We start from the raw sequence: 24,255 nt of genomic DNA on the forward strand, positions 1-24,255 counted from the left end.
CAGCAATACCTTATATGATGCAGGAAATTCCCCTCTCCATTCTTATCACTATCTTAGACTAATAGTTTGAAGCCTATTTATTTTCCTTGCATCAAATATTATTGTGCTACACAAAGTTCAATGAGCTACAGAATGTCCCAGATGAACACAGTATTACATGAATATGACAAAGTAATCTCATCTTCTCTCTATACAAAAGAAGGAATAATTTCCTGTTGACAGGAAAATATTTTACTAAACTGGAGGCAGCAGACAGTGGCCTTTCATGCAGAATGAGACTAGGGAAAACAGTTTAATAATCAGCAGTTTATATGTCCTGACGTGTACTGTGTATAGTGAGCATTAAACATGATTTATAGTCAAGAGTTACAAAGAGAATGAAGGCTGGAAATGACAGTAAAACCAACAGGGCTGCTGGTCATTGTCATCATGACAAAGTGGTTTTTTTTTATTACAACAGAGAGATGGTGATTTTAACGTAAAAGCACTTGCTACCCTGTCATACTGTTCAGCCTGACCAAGCTTCCTCAAAAGACTGCACACAATGCAGATCAAATCAGCTCTGTAAAGAAAAACTATTAGTTCGCATGAACTTTCTGGAACAGGGAGCTGAAGTCATTCATTTTACTGCAGCTCTGTTAGCAAAAGGCTGACAGAGGCGCACATAGCTTTCTATTCCAAAGTACCATTACCTATGTGCCTGCATAAACAGCGATGAGCCAACCTAGGATAAGTCAGTCTGTTAATATCTAACAGGTGCAAAAAGGGCCGTTCAGCATTGGCAGACAGAAAGAGAGATATGTTCTCTGATGTGTTTTCTGGGGAGGGAATCTTTGAGAAGATAGTCTTTACAACACCAAACTGCACGATCAGATCTGTTTGCTTTAGGGAGTGACTCATCAGTGTGTCACTGGTTCATTCAGCAGTCTTCAAAGGCTCAGGGTTAGCAGCATCCTTACTTTCTAGAGATGGATATGAGCACAAAGTGGCAGAGTGACTTTTTTATGAACACCTCAAGAAAACAGCCGGTCTAGCAAATGAACCTGAATCTTTCCCAGCTGAGCTTCACTACTACTAAGTTCCCCTGCTTTCCAGACATTAGAGTGACATACACTTGGATTACCTGTACTTCCCTCCTGTTCTTCCCTTCCCCTCCCCGCTCCCAATCTTTCAGCAGAGAAATACAAAAAGCCTTTAAATCCCTCATTGGCTGAATGTCTGAACACAAGCACATTGATATATCTCAGCTCTTTGCCCTAGGGCCACTCTTCAGCTCACTGTTTATGCAGGATCTGCTGGGAACATACTTCAAATACTGCTGTTCAGAAAGAATATATCATAGTAGAGTATATACAAATCCAGGGTTATGCATACATTATGCTCAAAAAAATACCGTATATTGAAATACACATCATGCACACAGTGCATTATATACTAACGAGATTATTTGGTGATGCAAACTATAGCAATATACCAGCAGAGGAATTTCCCAAATGTTCAGAACCTCCTAGACTTAATACATTACACTCGAGGTAATCTATAAGCAGTACCTTCAAACCCGGAGCAGGGCCTCAGCCTCAGAGTCCTTAAGCAAGAAGTTACTTTTTTCAGTTCAGTCCTGAAGTAACTGAGCACTGAAACAAGTGCTTTAATCTCAAGTGCTAAAAACAAGCGGGACTTCAGCTTGCTGAATCAGCAGCATATCTATAGCATGCCACATGGTGATCTCCGAACTAATACTAGAGACGCAGACTCCAGGGCAGAAACAGCATTTGCTTCATTAGCTCTGTTCTGCACTGTACCGAGTACTGCTCCACATCATCTTGAACATGGCTAAAAGTATTGTACCATCTCTGAAAAATACAGTACCCTGGTTCACATGAATTTATGGACATTAGCAGATTTGGGGATTAGGATCTAAATGTAGAACAGTGCTCAGCAATAATAAATATATGGATTTTTTTGACCATTTGGGTGAAAACCAGTCCCAGAATAGTGTAAGCCAGTTTTAAAAATTACAACAAAATGGTTCCTTTTTTGTGTGCATATTCTGTTTTATGATTACTATGATTTAATATTTTATCACCTAAAATATTATTAAGAACAATTTAACTTCAGAGACTTAAAGGACCAAAATTATCATTGAACTTTCTTGAAGAACTGTGACTGTTGTTTTGCATTACCCAGTCCTTTATGTTATGCCTTCAGTTTCAGGAAAATAGAAAGATTAGAACAGTTTCTTCACATTTTAGTTCGTTACTAGTACTAGTTTATTTACCTCATTACTATACTTGAGCTACAACATGGCAAGCCATTCTTCCACACTGAATTTTCAGAACAGGTCTTAGCACGTACAAAGGTAGCTTCTCCCTTTAGCACAGTTCTAAAGCCAGTCACATCCACAGTCCCAGTTCACAGTTTAGCTTGGAGAAGCCTTGTGACTGAGTGTCTATGTTTAGCCCACACCCAGTGGTAAACAATAACAGTTTTTTCCTCTCACCCAATGTCCCTTCCCCAATCGAGGAAGGGAATTGGGAAAAAGAGGGAGACTCATGGGTTTAAAGTTAAACAGATTTAACAAAATAAAGAAACCAATATCAACAATAACACAAAATACATATTATATACATACTTCGCTACAGAGTTGTAGTAGGTCATTCCAAAAATACCAACCATTACAGATCAGAAAGAAGAAGAGAGCAAAAACAGCCGCACTCCTCCCCACCAAGCTTTGCCTTTTGTAGTGAACTTGATGTTAATGATATAGAATACACCTGTGGGCCAGCCTGGGGCAGCTGCCCTTGATCACCACAGCTGGCCACAAACTGAAACAAAAATCTAACAGAAACTTGCTTCTATGAATTTTATCCCATGAAACCAGGACACTGAGCAGTCCTAAGGATTTGACAGCCAGTATCAAGATGTAGTAGAGTGGCTGGACTCCCTTGTAGAAAAACGTTCAAGGCTGTGTTTAAGAATAAACTTGTCAACTTTGCATATTACTTTCCTGCTAGAAAACCTTTGAGACCACCGTTGCGAGAGCACAGCACCTTCTTCCTGGTGAGTGCACACTCACCTTCCATATATGCCATCAGTCCTCACAGTACTGCCACATAACTAATGATAGTTAGCCAAATCATGCTGAGAACCTTTCTACAAAGGGTCCCATCCACAAGTGCAGATGGAATTTGCAGCATCCCAAATTCAAACTAAATTTAAGGTTGCCTCAAGGATAATGCAGAGAGCTTAAGCTAATTCTAAACATCCCTCACCTTTTAGGCCCACACCAGGATGTCTTCACCAAATTCTGATTTTAAGTCTCCCCAAAACCAATGTAGCTGATAGTCAGCCCAACAGTATCACTGTCAGAAACACAGGTTTACTTCAACACCATTGCTTCCTAGCCTCTGCCAAACCTTACCATGTTACAAGAGCCCAGATAACCCTAAGACATCCCCACACAATCACACTTCACATACATGCCCCCCACTCCCCGAGTTCTGTCACCAGATAATGGTCTTTTCCACTTCAAAAAACAATGGCATTGCTATGCAGTACAGAAGTCAGACACAATCAGTGTCTGCTCATTATCTCTGCCATAACTCCTTGGCTTTACAGTGATACCTATTCCCAAGAGCTTAGCTTGAAGAGACAGACTGCACACATTTGTCTGTCTCTCTGCAGAACCACAAGTACTTCCCTGGAAGGTAGCATCCCAGCAATTTCCATGCTGAATCTGACTCTCTCTGCCTCTCCGTTGCCATTCTCTCTAGCTGTAAGCCTCTACTTTCCCACTAAAACAGTCTCAAAAAGTAACATTCTTTTGAAAAAAATAAACAAACTTATTCCCCATTTAATTGTGTAGAAGTCACTGGACTTACACCACGAATAGGATCCCAAAATGAGTTGCTAGGCTAGTCTACACTATCCTACAATATCACAGAGGAGAAAATAACTGCATAATTCCAGGGAATCATCACATTTAGATACTTGATATATACCACAAGTAAATCTTATTCTTACCTTAAACTAGCTAATGTTTTTGTTCTGTTTTTTCTTCTCAGTTTAAAACAGCAGCTTTTTCTTTTTTCCTTTATTTCTTGAAAGCTGACCTAGTGCCTCCATATCAATAAAAAGAGAAAGCTGTCTTTGGCAGGCAGATTAAATAAAGTCTATAGACAGCCATTCAGGGAAGAAGAACAGAGCAGAACCAGGTGATCTAATGACTGCAAGGGAAAAAGCCTTAGCTGAGAAATGTACTTCTGGTAAAGGAAATGGAAAGCATTTTAACAAGTGGATGGATAAGATTAAAAAAGAGGTTGGCAGCTATACATAGAAAACTATGGATATCAACAGTCCTCCAAACAACAAGTGATAAAACTACATCTTGTAAGTTTGTAGCCATTGTCACCGGGCCTTTGTCACCGGTGTATCTACTAAGAACATTTGGAGCAATATTCAAAGCAGTAATGCTTTTATTTTTACAGTGATAACTCATTCAGGAAAACCAACTGTTACATTTTACCTAAGTTGAAGTAGCTGACCTTTGCTCCAAATGGAGTGTTTGCACAATGTCTGGTCTCAATCAAGAGCCAAAGCTAAGCAACACAAAATCAAATGATTTAGATGTCCATATCATGACTTTTTTTAGTGAACAAACTGGTACAAAGCATGACATTCAGTGAAATATGATAACCTCACAAATTCATTCCAGCTGACAAAAGACAGATTTAAGTACAAGACAGGATATCTTTGTAATACAGTAGTATTTACTTATGTAACCTTAGTGTAAGTAAGTAGTTAAGATAGGTAGGATTTATTATTATTATTTTTACTTTTGCTTTTTTTAGTTATAAAAACATGTATGGAGTCTGCTTTGAATATTAACAATAAAAGCTTGTATTTTGTCTCTATTTTAAATCAAAATATTTTCCCTGAGTAAAAAAAAAAATCTTCCTTAAAGGCAGTTCAATTCTAGAAATATACTCCATAGCCAATAAAAACTAGTTGAGTTACAAAAAAAAGAACAATGAAAGTAACAGCAAAACACTCTCCAAAGAGTGATCTAAGTCATTATAGTCCCAAGACTGCAATAGGCCCACAAGGCTGAGTCACATCATTCAACACTTCTCTACAACCATTCAGCCAAAGGTATGTTACAGAAAATAAGAAATAGTAGTGGCATAAATGGTATAAAGAACAAACTATTGAAGGATGATTTATCATGCCTCCTTTGGATTAAGGGTTCATTTATAAATGGTTAGTAGATGATTAACAGATATTTTAAGTCTTCTTGTTATTATCATAAATAGTATGCTGCATACACATTTAAAAGAACAGCTGTATGAGGTAGTGATGTATGAGAATAACCTATAGCCATGACTTAAGTAACTAATGACCTGTGCACCCCATTGGGAAATATTATTTATTTTTAATATCTCCTAATTACAAATTAACCACTTAAAATAGCACCTTTTTATAAAGTATGACACATATATATGCCTGTTTAAGAGTTTAATGGTGGAGCTGTAATATCATTGAACACTCATGATTATTTATTGAGATTTGTCAACCTAGAGCTTAACAACAGAGCAGTGATAAACAATACACTGAAATACACTTAGTGCTTCACACTATCACGTGTGTGCAGCCACCTGCTATGGAGCGACAAGACAAATCAGTACCTTCAAAAAGGCTTGTACTTCTTGGAATTATGTGGTGGACATACCATCAGCTGGTTTAGGTAAGAGCCTACACTATGGCATATGAAGTTTTGCAGGAGGGCATAAATGTCAAAAATACACAACTGAGCTAGGATTGGGTGACATTGTCTAGGATTATGTACTAGCAATAAACCCACATTAGGTAAGTGCTTACTTTCTTCGAAACAAATGCTAATTTAGCAAATGAATCAAAGACGTTTTCAAATAGACAAAAGTCTGAATTCTTCCAAGGGCAGTGCTACTACAGCTGCGATAGTCTAAGCAGATAAGACAGAGACAGTTAAGAGACTAGAAGTAATATTTTATTAGATTAACTGCTTTATTTGGAAAATATAACTGAGTCTTGCCTGGCTCCTCCTTCAGATATATTATAAAAATATACACTTGAAAGTTAAATTAAAGCTCAGAATTTGTCTGCTGAGCTTAATTACATTTTAATCCATTAAACCATCTCTTTTTCACAGTAACTTTTTCATGTTGTACAGGCAATAAATTACCTTTCCTTCTATTTCCCATTAGAGAAGGAAAACCACCTTGAAATACCTTTGCACACCAAGGTGGTCCTTTTGCTCCATGGATAGCAGTAGCTTCTTCTCTCAGTTTAACTAGATATATTAACCATTCAGACCAAAAACAGTTTTGTCATTTTTCATTTAGCTTTGAAGTTTGCAGCTTTTATTTCAAATCTGAAGAGAGCTTTGGAACCACAACACTCTACTATTTCCTGTCAACCACTTTGGTTGGTCCAACAAATGGTATTACTGCTACTGGACATATACACGCTTAATAGTCTTGACGCTGTGAAGGCCTAAACGAAAAACTTGGTTATAAGTCTGAATTGATCAATTTTAACATGCCATTACTACAACATTGTGTCTGAATGCTGCATGAATCCAGTTAGCACAGAGTGGCTCTGAAGATTTCAGACCAAGTCTCCCTACCCATCAAGTCTTTTGCTATTGCAATCTGTAAATAATGTGCATTGAGTACATAAAACACGACTTTAAAGAAAAAATAAATCGTTCTTACCCATTGTAGAAGAGAAGCAGCAGACTTTAGATTTCAGCAAGAAAGACTGGTAAGTAAGAAAAACTTTCTAATGGTAGGAATAGCAAAACAATGGAACAGATTTCCTTCAAGCAGTATGAAATCTCCACTGCTAGCAAGTTAGGCAATCATTTGACATGAATAGGTATAGCTTGCCCTGTATTGCACAGGTGAGTGGACTAATCAACCCTGTCAGATCCCTCAGAATTGCTGTTTTTTCTATAATAGTAGTTATTACAACTTCAGGTCTACTTGCTCTGACTCTCTCTGTCCTAGTGCGCTTAATTTGTGGTAGAAGCTAGATACAGCCCAAAAAATTATTCAGACTGTGCACAAGCTAAACAAAAAAAACCAAACAGAACTGCACTCAACAATGGGGAAAAAAACCACAAGATGTCAAGCACTAATATTTTCAGAGAAGACTGAAAATAAATACAAAAACAACTGTGTTAAAATCATTAAAATTCTAAACAAAAAAATTGTGGACAGAAATAATCTGCCAATCACTTAATAGATTAAAAGAGAGGTGTGGCTTTTTTTTTAAATTAATTCTGCCCCCAGACTTCTTTTACATCATGCAGAATATGCCATCTGTCACAGCCAAGCAATCCTTCACATGAGTGAATTTTATGCTAAGTAAACATTTGGAATGTAAAAACTCCAACCAAAAGTTAGCCACTTTTCCACATGAGGAGGGAGGCCTGGAAACACTAATATGTGCCAGTAATAACAAGCTTCACCACAGCTGTTTAACTACATTTTATATGAATATAATTAAACTGATCTCCAGGAGGTATTTTAGACAGTATACAGTAGATCCAAGGCCTTACCCTTATAAATGAAAACCATTACGACAGTACAGAAGGTAGCGTTAAATCATAGCAGGGTTGTTATAAAAGTGTTTAAAGTGGGGACCAAATGGAGAGAAAAACATCATTAACTCAGGTTAACATTTCACCCTTCGAAACAGGGATCAGCAGTAAATCAGATCTTTTTTTTTTTTTTTTTTTTCCAGTTTAGATTATTACATTGGTAGAAATTCAGCAGGGCTTGGGAGAAGCAAGATACTGTCAGTTATCACTGCCGTGCCTCTAAGACAGAGAAGAGCTCCCAACTTTCACCAAGTCTATAGAATGTGGCAGGAACCAGCACATGGTTGATGCTGTTTCTCACAGCTCACAGAACGCGAGTGCACAGACACATGACACTGTTTGCATTCTAGTACAGATAAGGGAGAAATGTGTCAGGTGAGCTATATTCCTCTTAAAATACAAATCCATCTATTTTTGGCATCTGTGCCAGATCCTTATGATCATGGCCTTATACTATGGTCCTACATACCTCAAGTGAAACTAAAAATTTTAAACAGCCACGTAACTCAAGGGGGAGCTGACACCTTCAAATAGAGAGCATCTTCCAAATGCATCCCTCAAACCCAGCTTTTCCCAAGTTAACAGAATGACACCTGAAAAAGAAATTCCACAATTCCCCCCCCCGACCAAAAGAAATATGTCAGCTGGCAGACATGCATCCTACTTTTTTTAACCATATTTACTACACAGCTCATAATGGGTCATATCTACCACAGCTTCCAAATGTTCAGTGTGACATCTGGCACACAAATAATCAATTTCAATTCATTCCATTTAACTGCAACTTGAATTTGGTTTCTGCTTGTATCATTTAACATTAATTTGGACACAAACACAGTCCCGTCTATCCTGCACTACTTTTTACATGTCCTCCAAGGTGTTAATCCCAAAGGTAGCATTCCTGCAAAGTGCTCATTAAAAACTCAGTGGCTATCCTATCTTAAGTATGGAAGGTCAGGCAGAATATTAAAATTATAACACTATCCAATATTTTCAACTACTATGTTTAACCTAAAGATGAATAAGTGGAGGGAAAAAAAATTACATTATCATTGGGTGAATATCTTGCAACAGGTAGATTGATTTGTTTCTGTTCAACAGCATCATGTTACACGTCCATAAACTTAATCTCTGAATCCATTCTTTTTCTAGTCAAAAGTGCAAATACTCTACTGTGATCTAGTATGATCAGTTTTAAGAGGTATGCACTGAATCGTTTGACTATATGCATAATACATCCTGTATCTTCATAAATGAACACAAAAGTGTTTACTAACTACCTAAAAAGAGCATTTTAAGGAAGAGAATTTTAGTCTGTTCCACTAGAACATGAATATAGAATGACAAGATTCTAGGCCATAGAGAATTTAATGGGAGCATTTTATCAAAATGCTGCTACTAAGGCCTTTGATGAGGCTGCCCAGGCCTTTGTTTTCAACAGGGCCATGAACACTCCAGCCTTTGCTTTTGTTCTAGGCTCCTCTGTCTTTTAAGGTGTTGGACCTTATTCAGACATTCTTATACACAGGCTTCATTCAGTGGAAGTATGATATATTATTTACTGCTTTAAATTAAGGCTTCAGGAGTTAAATAAATTCTGTTACCAAGATGTGGCAGATGCACCTGCCCTGACAAAGAGCTGACAAAGACCTGACGAAAGCCTGCAAGAACTACCCGCCACAGCTCTTGTCACGCCTACACGGTGGTGGCCAGCATGTACTCATTTCGGTTGAAAGATGAGGAAGTTGGGGTCCTCAGCCAATGGGGGGTCTACGTGACCCTTCTTGACCAGAGATCAGATTCGACTAGGGTATAAACAGAGCCCCACCAGAGAGCCATTTTGAGTCGGTTCTCCTCGGAGCAGGGGGTCTGAAGTTGGGGACTCTCTGACTTCCTTGGGGTCAGGACGCCGCCCAAGGAAAATCCTCAAGCTTGAGAGCCCTCCCTTTATTAGGTGAGTGATTGCACATTTTGGTTCATTGGTCATAAACTTTAAGAATTCTTAAGTTGGTGTAGTATTACTGCCAAATGACATTCTGAGCCTGTGGATTATTAACGTTTGTCAGCGTCTCAAAGCCGTTTTGGTTAGAGTAAATCTTAGTTTGATTTTGTTACCATTTTGTAAAAATAAATCCTGTTTCTAGTTTGTTAGTCAGTCTGGCTTGGTTTTGTGAGGTTCTGCGACACAAGACCAGGACTCAAGTCTCATGAAGATACCAGTGATATGTCATTAATCAACCTAGTAAAAGCTTTAAATCAATATCCTGAAAAATGGAAAAATAATCCAAAGCAAACCTTTCCATACAGCACCTAAATCTGAAGAACAGTTTGAAGTTACTCCATTAAACAAAATCTGATTTAAAATACATGGATGCTTGAAGAAAATTACATATTAGCTAGTGTCGGGTTCCGGATTTAAGGTCCGCCTCTAAAGCAAATCTAGAAATAAAATGCAGACAGCCCCCCCCCCGTCCGCCGCCGCCCCCCCCCCCCCCCCCCCCCCGAGAGAGAGAGAGAGGGAGAGAGAGAGACCCGCCTAATTAGTCAAAAAAGGAGCAAATCTAGAAATAAAATGCAGACAATCCCCGTCCCCTGCTCCCCGAGAGAGAGAGAGAGAGAGAGACCCGCCTAATTAGTAATTCCAGTGCAGCCCACGTGCGGCGTGCCTGGTTCAATGCAGACAGCCCGCGCGCAGGGCCCGCCAAAAATATAAATAATTCCAGTGCAGCCCACGTGCGGCGTGCCTGGTTCAATGCGAACACCCGGTATGCTTAACCTGCCTGCAGGTAAAGCACCCCCAAAAAATCCTGACCCGAAATATTAAAGATTCGTGATCCTTGAGTTCAGACAAAGCACAACCGAGGCACGGTATCAACAAACTTGGCTCTGACTTTATTAGGTCCAACACTGAGGCAACTCAATATTCAAGGAAAAGAAAGAGAGAGAGATAAAAGAAAGAAAGAAACAGAGAAAACAGTTGAAAGAGAAAGAAAAAAGAAAATATTCACCACCCTGAGATCCAGCGGCGTCCCGCTTCCTACTTGGAAGATGGCGGTGAGGGTCCCACGTGTTGAAGTGATCCAGCCTCTTTTATAGAGTTTTTCGGCAGAGTCATGTGACTGGGAGCCGTCAGTCAACAGTTCGCACCAATCACAGGTCCGAAGGCGGGACATGTCCGGTTCCTGCGCCGTAGGATTGGCCCCTTGCCAGGCTGTCACCGGAGACACGCATCCGGAGGCGGGTGGAGGGCGGGCGCCTAGCTTGTTGCGCCATCTTACGTTGCCAGGCTCAGGCATTCCAGGCAGCCGCCATAAGATGTCGCCCGAGCACGTGGTTTACGATTTCTGAGACAATGCTAAAAAGGAAGGGCCAGATTCCCACAGCTAGCCACTATGTGCAATTTCCCCGTGTTATTACAGGGTCAGTTTATAAACCTAGTAAGAGTAACAGCACAACACCAACAACTAGCAATTCAAAATAGAAAGGTGTGTTTGGGGCATTATTGTTATTATGGATCTGTAGATATATCTAAATAAATTAAGACTATCATAACTATTAATTACGTCAGAGATTGGGTAATGATGAATGAGAGGCCATCTTATGAAAAAATAGAGACACAGTACTATTTCAAATTCTAAATTTATAACAGTCTTGTCTCCTCCCAAATTCAATGTATTAAGCAGATGAGAACCACAGGGCAAAAATGTCACTATTACTGATTTCTCTAATATTCTATAGCATTTGTAGAAGAGCAAGATAGTGCAGGCACTTGATACGTATAAAATGGCATTTTTGAAGTCAAAAAGGGCTAAAAATCTTTGCTGAGGTCAGCTACTCGTTAATAAAGGAGAGCATGCCACAATCTAATGTCTGGATCAATGTAATTGCAGTGAGAGGGATGAAAGGAAACTGCACGCACTAAGAATCTCACTATAAATTACACAGGTCCCCCTATCTTACGCTCCCACTGAAGTCAACGGCAAATATTCATCAGCTTCAATGAGACTGCTGATGGGCTCTGAATTATCCTTGGGTGTACATCATAGGGTCTGTAATTTCCATCTTTTATTCTGTTTGATGAGAGGTAACCTCACAGACATGTCACTGGAGCTAGCATACCCTTATTTAAATAAGGAATCTAGAATGAAGTCATTTTCCTTTCCTGCCAACCTTTTCTGAAGAAAATTAACACCACCTCAGAGCTGTTATTGGTGAACTGCTCAGCTTTGCTGAAACTTGATGTATGATGAGATAGATATTGAGTGAATTTTGACAGTTGATGGAGATATTTAATAGCACACACTTAAGCAAATCAAGTAATTTTGAGAGGAGTGGGGGCAGCATGGAAGTAGACTGCTGCTCCTGGAGAACACAATTTAATAGCAAAATAAGCATGGAATCCCATTAGCAGAAAAACCTGTATCTTCACTATAGTCTTCTCCGTTTTCATTTGCTAGATGTAACTAACCATGGATTTTGTCAAATATATCTGGCACATGAAGCCATGAAGCAGGCGAGATGATCATGTACTTTATGTACATTCAATGCAGGCACAGCATCTATTGAACATGAAAGACAGGCTTCAAGTTAGTGAGACTTAAGGTCAGCTCACGAGACCGGGCAAATCTTGCTCTTTCTTTAAAATATTTCTTCCCCTGCACAGAGACCATATATACTAAGCAAAACATTATGAGACAAACTTCACTCTGATACACATATACATGCATACATTCCCTATGGACTACAGTGGGAAACAAAATTCAGCATCACTATTCCATTATAAATGGCTTGTTTGATATATTATATACATACATCATTTTCATATACAAAGTAAACACACACATCTGCTGGGAGAATATTTGCTTTTTTGGACTCCACTGTGGCAAAATCACAGTGACCGAAAAATATACTCTATCTTTTCTCTTTCTGTAGCTTTTTCAGCTAATCATCTCCATCATCAGCTTTTTAACTTCTTTTGCAATTTATGCTACTTCACCATTAACAAGAAGAATTCTGCGATTGAGGGAATTCTTCCAGATTGAGCTATCCTATGCTTATACTGACACCTGAACAGTGTCTACCAGGTTATACTGAATTAAGGATTCCCACACTCAAGAAGCACAAAAAGGTGGGTATATGGGGATTAAGGAAGTATAAGACAGTAAGACTGCCCAGGAGGATTGGATTCAGCTTTCACAGTAATGCTTGAACCACATCACTCAAATAGCACCTTCCCATGAATCCCAATATGCAACAAGAAAAGCCACCATTACTCACATAATAATTCAAAATCCCCTAAGAAATATCCTTCCTGCTTAATTATCACAGCCATTTGGAATCTATATCATGTTTGCTACTATAGGATAGTAGGCACTATAGGACATTTTGTAGAGCAAGGAAAGAATCTGTGATAAAAATACATTTTACACCTTGACACAACTGGTACTAAATGTAGCCTTCTACTTGTGCAGGGAATTATCCTACTGACAGCTACAGAAGTTATTCACATGAAGGAAGAATTTTAAAATACAAGGCTGAGCAAACAGAAAAGTCTTGCTGGTCTCCTTCAGACAACTCATTTTGCTAGTGTCTAAATGCTGGTACTTGTCTACCTTTTCTTTCTCTTTTTTCTTTTTGTGTGTGTGTGTGTGTGTGCGTATGTGCGTGTGTGTGTGCGTGTGTGTGTGTGCGTGTGTGTGCGTGCTGGTCACACCCCTGCCCTGGTAACAACACAATGACAAGCCTCTTTCCTTCAGTGAAACTGAAATTGACCTGGAATTGAAATATGGATGCATGGCTTGGAAGGGTAATATGGTTAGATACCTGAGCTGAAAAGCAGAGAGTTGATGACTACAGAGCTCATACAGCAGACCATTAGAGACTAGCTGTAGCCCCTTTTACTAGCCATTACAAAGCACTTCATCATACAAGATGGGAGTATTGGATTTTTTTCAGTCACCAAGAACTTGCTTGCTAAAACTCCTGAAAAGTGCTAAGAAAGATGCCATGTATTTCCCTGATGGGAGGGAGACCAAACAAAGCCAGAAATCAGCCCCAGGATGCACTTATGCATCCAGCTTTCATTCTCTATTTGTGCTTAAGCTCTAATACATAAGAAGGAAAAAAAAAAAGAAAAAAGCAAGCAAATAAATGATAATTCTAATATAAACCCTAGAAGCCAAGTTTTGTATCAAAAGGAGAGAGAGGAATCTTTTCTGGTTGACAGCAGATAACCAGCAGAAACCCTTAAGTGTGAGATAATAGAATACAAATACAGCACAAACAAACACCTCATCACTCTTCACACCCTCCACCTGCCACCCTGTTTTACCAACACATCCAGCACCCAAGGGTTCATATCACAAACTTAATTTCCTTTCTTCAGTAACTCCCTGTTCTGCCAGTTAGTCCTTTCCAAAAGCTTTATCAAGCTCCATCGTTAGAAATGAATAGTCTCTTTTTTAAAATAATAGAATTTGTAGAAATGTTAAAAGAAGCCTCCCTAATTCCTAGTCTTCCTAAAAAAGTAGAAAGACTTTTTCCTACTAGTCTTCCCACAAATTCCTAGTCTTCCTACAAAAAGTAGTTGTGAACATCCATCTGAACTTGCTTTCAGATCATCCTTGAAGTTAAGTAGTTTTTCTTGTCATTAAGGTTTATGTCCTCTTCCACCCCCTGGATATTCATGGGCAGTTACCAATACTTCTGTTTCCTTTAAAATATCTTGCTTGCATATCCCAACTTCATGCTAACCTGTCCACCATTGCACTATATTGATGGCTCAACTACCCCACCAGCTACCCCACTGTTATCCCGTGTCATCTGAGAATTGCATTAGACACTTCAACAAGTGAAGGTCAGTTCCCTTGAGTTTCATTTCTCGATTTTTGGTTTTAAGGCAAATCCTTTCTGATAAGACACCTAGGAAGGATCAGAACATATTTCTAATAAAGATAACTCAGCTAGTGAAACATTAATCTGTGCACAGCTTGCACTCCATCATTTTGGCACATCAGCATAAAAGGGGAAAAAAACAGTTACAAGCAATCCATTCCCTTATCTCATTTCCACTCTTTTTTTTGTACACACACACGATGAAAAATCCATTACACCCATTATCCATCCATCGACAACAGGATAATACAACAGCAACTTAGATTTACGGTATGGTTTAAATCCAAACTGCTTGGTGCAGAATCTAACAGGATGATGTAGCAAGAGCTAGCAGAAATTTCACATTAAAAAAATAACTAATGGAAATGATTGCTTTAAAAACAAAGACCCAGCATGTTCCTATACAAAGTTTTCCACCCAAGTTCAGATACCCTGCAAGCGAGACTACCAATAAATAGGAAAAAAAAAAAAATATTGACTTCAATGATTTCAGTCTTCTACACTTGAGGGGGGAGAGAAAAAAAGGAAATAATTGTAAAAATAGTGAAAAAGCATGTTTTGAAGTCTTCCAGCAGCAATCATTTAAGCTGCTATTGAAAGAGATAGTAATGAGATAGCTATTGAAAGAGACAGCAATGTACATATTCTTTAATTTCTCCGTTTCCTTTCAAGGAAGCATTCAGTGGGGACATGAATATGGAATCAATCTGTAATACTGAATACCTGTTTATGCAATAACCTTTAAATGCTTAGGCATTACATAATCTTCATCACTCTTTGCCAGTATTCTGCATTCCAAAGACATCAATGCCACAAGTTCAGAGTAAAGCTTACACAAAACCTGTAACTATCCAAATGAGGACCCAGGGAAGGGGTTGGGGAGGAAGAGGTTAATTTATACGTGTTTTTTTGCAAGCATACAAAAGCTCCCAATAAGATAAAGCTATAATCTGCTGAAAACAGAAAGGTGGATTAAATAAGATTTGGGAAAAGCTACATTCAGGAAAAAAAAAATTACAACTACCATGAAGCGTGCCTTGCACATTAGAAGCTCGAGCATGCCTTTGAGATCCTAAATTAAGAGTCAGCTTGACTATAGACTTTCTGTGTGCTGAGAACAAACTTCCACAGGTCTTGCTGCGCTCCTGTTTGCGCTGCTCCTCTACCATAAAAACCCAGAGGCTCCAACAGGCAATGTCTTTGAAGGACTGCTTTTCTGCTTAAACCAATACTGTGAGTGGCTGAGGGCTACAAATAGCTGAGAACCCTCAGTACCTCTCCAAAAGTATCACCTCCAGAGATCAGTTACAGAATGTATGTCATCTTTACCTATGTATATTTATTTACAGCTCTGAATCCATACCGCCACCCAGAGAACGAAAACAGCCTTTTCCCAGAACACATGGGCAGCGTGAGATGAGCTGTTTGGTTGGGGTGGTGGGGCAGTGGGGTTCATCTGCACAGTGAAAGTTTAGCTTGTGCAGAATACTAAAAAAACTTATTTTGGGGTGTGGTGGTAGAAACACCACCCCTAAAACTGTTTTGGAACTATTGAAAATATTTTTTTTTCTTTCAATAAGAATAAAAAATATTTTTCACTTCTAAGATACAGAAAGGCAAAGTTAGGGTTGGTTTTGTTTTGGGTTTTTTTGACAATTCATTTGTTCCCAGTTTTTTGGAGAACCATACTAAAATACCGTAAATACCAAAAACCTCTAAGACTATGTCCCCAATGGATTTTTATGTGGTATTAACACTTCTTTCACATAAGTATACGAAATCTGTTCAAAATAGATTTTTCCCTTCACCCACTCGCATGTTTGGATAGCTGATTGATGGAATACAAAGGAGAAACATTGTAATTTCATTGGGTGCTTTTTGTGAGCAGATGGTTCTTCAGATTCTTCTGATTTAGCTTTAAAATGAATATAAATTCAACCTGCAAACAGCATCATTTTAAAGTATAATTACAATGCAAAAGCCCATTTTCAAAATATACATGCACGGAACAATAGTTTTTATCTACGGAAGTGCTGAGTCTGGCTGTCTGAATAACTAATACAAAGCAGAAGGAAAACACAAGGGAACACTAGATTCATAGCACAGTCATCAACAAAGCCTTGTTACAGTATTTCCCTTTTAATAAAGCTGGCAGCTCTGTGGGGTAAGCTGCCTTTCCTCCTTCCTTCAGCTCTGCCTTCTAAAGGCTAGGAAGGCTGATTAACAGTAGCTGGTTTGCAGCTCACTCACAGCGAGCTAGAGACAGAGGACTAGTCCGCTACAGCCTGGAAAGGAAATGTGTCGTTCAGCGGAGAACGGGGCCACTTTTTGCTGAAGAGCTCTGTAGCACTGCCAGTACCGTTATACATGAGCAGGTGCGCATCCTATGAAAGCAATCTTTTGCAAGTGCGCTATTTTTAGAAAACATTGATGTAAAGTTTTTAAAGGACTCTAATTTACTATACCCAATGCAAATGAGATAGAGAACTGACTGGGAAACAAAGTCTAACTCAAACCAGTGAAAAGTTACATCTTTGTCGGCGACATGGACAGTGGGATTGAGTGCGCCCTCAGCAAGTCTGCCAACGACACCATGCTGTGTGGTGCAGCAGATATGCTGGAGGGAAGGGATGCCATCCAGAGGGACCTTGACAGGCTTGAGAAGTGGGTCCGTGCAAACCACATGAAGTTAAACAAGGCCAAGTGCAAGGTCCTGCATGTGGGTCAGGGCAATCCCAAACACAAATACAGGCTGGGCAAAGAATGGATTGAGAGCAGCCCTGAGGAGAAGGACTTGGGGGTGTTGGTTGATGAGAAGCTCAGTATGAGCCAGCAATGTGCGCTTGCAGCCCAGAAAGCCAACAGTAACCTGGTCTAGACCAGAAGCAGCATGGCCAGCAGGTTGAGGGTGGTGATTCTCCCCCTCTACTCTGGTCTGGTGAGACCCCACCTAGAGTACTGTGTCCAGCTCTGGGGCCCCCAATATAAGAAGGACATGGAGCTGTTGGAGAGAGTCCAGAGGAGGTCCACAAAGATGATCAGAGGGCTGGAGCACCTGTCTTATGAAGACAGGCTGAGAGAGTTGGGGCTCTTCAGCCTGGAGAAGAGAAGGCTCCAGGGAGACCTTATAGCAGCCTTCCAGTACCTGAAGGGGGTCTACAGGAAAGGTGGAGAGGGACTTTTTACAAGGGCATGTAGTGATAGGACGAGGGGTAATGGTTTTAAAGTGAAAGAGGGGAGATTTAGATTAGTTATTAGGAAGAAATTCTTGACTGTGAGGGTGGTGAGACACTGGAGCAGGTTGCCCAGAGAAGCTGTGGATGCCCCCTCCCTGGCAGTGTTTAAGGCCAGGCTGGATGGGGCTTTGAGCAACCTGGTATAGTGGGAGGTGTCCCTGCCTCCCACTAGACAGGGGGGTTGAAACTAGACGATCTTTAAGGACCCAAACCATTCTATGATTCTATAGGATTCTATGAATTCTGTATTGCCAAGCAGCACTCTACAGTTAGCCTTACAACTGCTGAGATTTAGCAGTACAATTACATATCTGAGCAATCCAAATCAATGTCAGTAATGTCCTGTTAGCAGGAAGTGAACTAACATCACTATTTTCTGAATGTTGTAAACTTACCCCGTCTTCCCTAATTTTAATATCTAGGACCAAACCTGAAGAGTGTCTTCTACCACTATTGAAGTCAACAGTACATGCAGATAGTTTATGTCTCCAAAACAGGGAGTGTGCAGTACAGACTATCTTTTTGATATACATTGTAGAATTTCACTTTCTCTAGATTACATAATTCATTTATGCTTTCTGCTGTATTTATCCTCTCTATTTCTAATGATTATTACTTCGGTTACTTTTCCTGTGGAGAGAGGGAAATCAATAACAGAGAAAAAAACCGAAACAAACCAAACCAGAAAAACAGCATTCTGAGAAGTTTCATCTACACTTCTTAGAACATAGAGGTATATCTGTATGGATGTTCCCCTTTACCTATCACCATGAGGCCAAGAACTCAAAGCAACTCTGCCTATCACAGGTAATGCATTTGTTGTCTGAAACAGTGCAGCTGGCACTTGGCCCCTGGATCCTGTTCAACATGTAGTAGGGCACTGCCTGGTTGGCACTTTTAGAGGTATGGGCTTTTCCCATTTGATGCTATTGCTCCAAGATTTTCTTAAAAGTTCAAAGTTCAGGGAGGCAGGAGTGGCTGGTAATAGCAGAATACTTTTGCATTTGACCGAAATAAAGGATGATAACTGGTAAGGCATCCTACATTGCATTTTATTTCATGCACAGTTCTAACGATTACAAGAAAATATAATTTAGAATCACAGAATGTTAGGGATTGGAAGGGACCTCGAAAGATCATCTAGTCCAATCCCCCTGCCGGGGCAGGATTACCTAGATCACATCACACAGGAACATGTCCAGGTGGGTTTTGAATGTCTCCAGAGAAGGAGACTCCACAACCTCTCTGGGCAGCCTGTTCCAGTGTTCGGTTATCCTCACTGTAAAGAAGTTTTTCCTCATATTTAGGTGGAACCTCCTGTGTTCCAGCTTGCACCCATTGCCCCTTGTCCTGTCAATGGATGTCACTGAGAAGAGCCTGGCTCCATCCTCATGTCACTTGTCCTTTACATATTTGTAAGCATTAACGAGGTCACCCCTCAGTCTCCTCTTCTCCAAGCTAAAGAGACCCAGCTCCCTCTACCTCTCCTCATAAGGGAGATGTTCCACTCCCTTAATCATCTTCACAGCTCTGCTCTGAACTCTCTCTAGCAGTTCCCTGTCCTTCTTGAACTGAGGGGCCCAGAACTGGACACAATATTCCAGATGCGGCCTCACCAGGGCAGAGTAGAGGGGGAGGAGAACCTCTCTTGACCTACTAACCACACCCCTTCTAATACACCCCGGGATGCCACTGGCCGCCTTGGCCACAAGGGCACACTGCTGGCTCATGGTCATCCTGTTGTCCACTAGGACCCCCAGGTCCCTTTCCCCTACGCTGCTCTCCAACAGGTCTGTCCCCAACTTACACTGAGAATCCACAATATTCTCAAGAAAGACATATAAAAATGCTTCTACAGCTTTCAGAAGGAAATAATTGTGTTAAAGCTAATAAACAAAATGAATTTTTAGATCATGCTAAAGCAAACAAACAAAATGAATTTTTAGATCATGCAAGCAAATGCTACATGTGAAGGAACAACATTATGCTCCAAAACAGCTTATATCTTCATGGAAGGGAATTTATGAAGAAAAACATATAATACTGTTACCAGTGATTAAGTATTACCTCTCCTGGCTAAGTAATACATTTTAGGTTGAACAAATTCTAGATGCAGTAAAGCTTGACAGAGAGGTCTCACATATATAATATAATATATTATATCAATGGTGTATGTACTTCACATTATCAGCCTTGAATGAAAGGAATTCTCCACATAAAGTAGAATTGAGGAGATGGTAAGGATGACACGCTTTCCTCTCACAAACCTATTGGGCAAGTCACATATTTTTAAACATAGATTTGAAAAGAGTGTATGTGTGTTTAATTTTTCAGGTATTTCTGTTGACAGAAAAGATAACCAGAATCATCCCAAACTGTGTATGTCACACCTCTGACGGACTGACAGGACCCTTTCTGGAATGCACTGAACATATGGCAAAGTCCTAAAAACATGTCAATTTGTTTAAATGTTATGAATTACACCTTGACATAACTGGTTCCTTCTCTTCTCTACAGCATCTGTCAACAGACCACACACACTTCAGCAGTTTCTTCTTGACATTATAATTAAACTTTCAAAATTGAACTGAATTGTTCCATGGCCTGTCTATCCAGCCCACTGAGCAACTCTTAACAGCTGCAAAACATCAGCACAAAAAGTGTTTTGGAATGACGAAAGGAGTAGCCTTCCACTCCATATTAGCTAAGGATTTGGAAGATCGTACACTTACTGGGGCCTCCGTGGTCCTAGCAAGAGAAATTATGCATGAACAGAGGTACTCTGCATAAGTATGTCTTTTTGCACAGTGTGTCTGATGTGTCCCAACACCACGTATGATTTATTGCATGTGACTACTAGACATTTTATGGACATCTGACAGTCTAGGTTTCCAAGCACCAGGAAAAGCCACCAAAAGCTATAAAAATACAGCATACATGAGATCTTGCATGCTGTTTTTTTTTTTTATATGAGACAGGATTTAATGGTAAAGTATGTGAAACTTCATATTATAGTAGAGTGTCTGGATGCATTAGCAATCACTGCTGGATCAAACTGAACCTGGACCCTCTACCCTCATGACTCAGGACGGCACTGTTTCCACCCACTGGCTAGGATGCTTCCATCTCTTGCAGTAGTGCACAATAAAGGCATGTTGTTGAAGCAGTTTAAAAATGTTTTTATTGCTGTGTGACTTGTTCCTCCAAGACAGAGAGGGTTTCAGCCAATGTGGCATCTTTTAGAAAATGTACTATACTGATTCCCTCTATAACCTGGCCTTGAAAAGTAACCGCAGTTTGCTGGAAACACTTCCTAGAATCAGTTAAAGGGCTAGCCCCCCATCTCTTTGAATTAAAGGGACATTAAATCAAGTCAAATTCCCACCAGCTCTGCCTGCCAAGAAATTTCAGAGGACTGACATCTCTAGAAGAATCCAAATGGGCTACAATGATGGCACAGCTCTGACTGGAACCCAAGGATGTGTAGATAAGAAAGCCAGAACTGAAGAATAACTACAGAATGTCACTCTTCAGGTCACAGGCAGCGGTTTCATAGTATGACAAGAACTAAAATTACATACTTTCGACACAGAATCCTCAGATGTCAGGAAAGGGATTGCACAGAGATCAAGGGAGAAATGCAGTCTTTCCTTATTGCCAACTTTCAGATAGAAAACTGACTGTTCTTAAGCCCCATTTACTCCTCCTTTGTTGCATCTCTTCCTATCATCATATTAATTTTTCCTCCCAATTCCATTTTTTCTTTTGTTTTATTTTTCCATTGACATTCACTCCCTGAATTCTCAGCCCATTTGGTTCATCTCATTAAAAATAACAACATGTAAATAGTTAACATGGAGACAGGCATCCCATTACTGGGATTTCACTATTCTCCCCTTACCAATGTAGGACATGATAATTCCCATTCAGGTTATTCCTTTATCTGATTGCATACTAAAGAAGATATAATGGCTTCATTCTGTAGGATTTTCTATCCATACCTTTCATACTTTTTTTTTTATGTTAAAGGCAAGTTAAAGTGATGCCTGATTAATTAAATATCCAGAACACATGTACTTTATAACAGTTCTACATTTGACACTCCTAAAATATTAAAAGTATTAAAATGCAAGTATAGATTATTATGGCTATGGATTTCAAAACTGGCTAGTACAATTATTTCTCTAATGTCACCCCAAGGTACTACTGAAAGTAGTTTTATCGCATTTAATTTCTCCAGTAAGTACAGCATCAGCCATATAACTTATGAAAACAGCGCTCATAGAAACATGTTGAAGCAGAGCTTCTTCCAACTCCAGTAGCTTCAAATATCCCCGTAGTATGATATATAGGTGTTGCATACAACAAGCAGAAAGTGGGATTAACTTTTCATCTTGCATAATGTAAGTCAGAGGAACTGAGCAAAATGGTCTCCAAAGCCCCTGTCTCACACTGACCTGTGTGGTAGGAATGCTACTCTCACTCCTTTGTCATTCTGCCCAGAATCTCCCGCAGATTTTGTCCTGGGGTGGTCAAAGGTAAAACTACAATGAAACTCCGTGAAACGCATGGGTCTCTGGCTGCTGCAAATCAACTGTTCCACTGATTCTTCAAAATTCATCGTCTCAATTTATCGTAACATTTTATCTGATCCACAGTTTTGTGTTTTTTTCCTACGTAACTGCTGAGTCACTGGAGATTTGGGAAAATGGACATTATGACTTTTACACTACAAAGTTGGATTCGCCTGATACCACACATACTGGAAATACTTCAGAATGCCACGCACTACGCTGATGAAAACCAGAAAATCTGTTGCTTCCACTATGCAGTGCTCTTATGCTGTTTCATCATTTTGCCTTCTGGCGGGGACAAAGAAATTCTTATGCATCATCTTGATTCATGAGTTTGAAATTCTGCATTTTAGAATGCCAGGATCACAAATTTAACATTTCTCCACTGTGAACCTAAAGTCTACTTGAAACTATGCAACTCAGAGTTATGTGGGGTTTTTTCTTACTTTCTTCCTAAAGAATAAAATATTACTTCCAAAATTACTTGCAGCTGAATATTTTTATTTAAAAAGAAAACAGCTGTAGCAAATTATTAATTTCATTTCACAGGAAACTGGCTTTATAAAGCTGTTCTGCTGAGCTGGTTTGTTGTGAGTCATCATATAAAGTTGTGCCCTTCTAATTTTCTTTATTAATGAAATGTTGCATGTCTACTACAAGTAGTTAGAACTGGTTAGAAATCATTACTTGAGCTGAGGTCTTTAAAATGGCTCCTTCAAGATTTTATTCTGTGTCATGCATTCTATTTTATTTACTTCAAATTGCAAGAGTTTCCTTATTTTTTCTCTCAAACTCTGATGCTTCAGCTAAAAATAGAACATTTTTTTAATATCCAAAAATCCTAATAGCAATTAAAATGTTCATCCTCCTCCTAAATTACTATGCATTCATATAGCTACTTAGTCTTACACTTTTAGAAGCAGCTCCAGTTTATCTGCTTCATTTCCATACGGATCTAATCCACATGGCCTAGAGAGCAGCAGGTTATGGTTTTGCACTTCCCTGAAATGAGTTATATCTCATAACAAAGGCAAAGGCCTTGTATGAAAACTGTGCCCAAATGTTCAAGGAATTCAAAGAGGTAAATCTTGCTGATTCACACAAATGGCTGCAGTGCCCTATTTATGACAGTTTATGATTAAGGTCTTGAACTAGCAAAGTTCTTAAGTACATGCTTAACTTTCAATTCAATAGAAGCATTCACCTGTTCGAAATGCTTAAACGTTTGTTGAATTGTGACCCAAATAAAATGCAAGCAATGAAAAAAAGAAGCAATAAAATTTACTTAGGCAGTAAATACTCTGAAGCCTATTTGAAGAAGCTGCCCCATCTGCCAGCTATGCAGCTGCAACAACCACAGGCTGCAAGTGTACTCAAATTTGCTCATGCTAATAGTGAAACTTCCCTTCCCCAAGGACGTGCATATCTGTCTGTCATTCTGCATAGCCATCTATCTTGAGAGACCTATGCTCACTTCACCTGTTCTATGAAACTCTTGAGAGAACACATAGTAAAAAATCAAAGATGAAGTTCTGGCTCCTTTACAATGCTTCAGCGAAGATAATCATAATACAGGAAAAGTTACTGTAATGCTCTAAGTTACTGCAATGCTCTAACTAGGACATCTGTCCAGTTAAAGAAAAGTTCCCAGGTAGCTTTTCTAAACAAATAGCCATATGCAAAAGTATTCCGTAGCCTCCCTGAACATTGTAACTTTCTCTCATGAATAAACTCTCAAATTGCAATTAGCTCTGCCTTTATCTGTGGTCTTCTCTCTTTTCTTTAGTTTTCTACAGCCATTTGAAACTCTTACATTTATCAAAACATTTTACTAGTGTTCAATATAAATAGGCTTGACTGTACCTCTTTAATCTTGATTTTGGCTTTCATTTTGAGTTACCTGCTTTAT

The sequence above is a fragment of the Nyctibius grandis genome, chromosome 13, assembly GCF_013368605.1.
Source record: "Nyctibius grandis isolate bNycGra1 chromosome 13, bNycGra1.pri, whole genome shotgun sequence".
NCBI classification, from domain to species: Eukaryota; Metazoa; Chordata; class Aves; order Nyctibiiformes; family Nyctibiidae; genus Nyctibius; species Nyctibius grandis.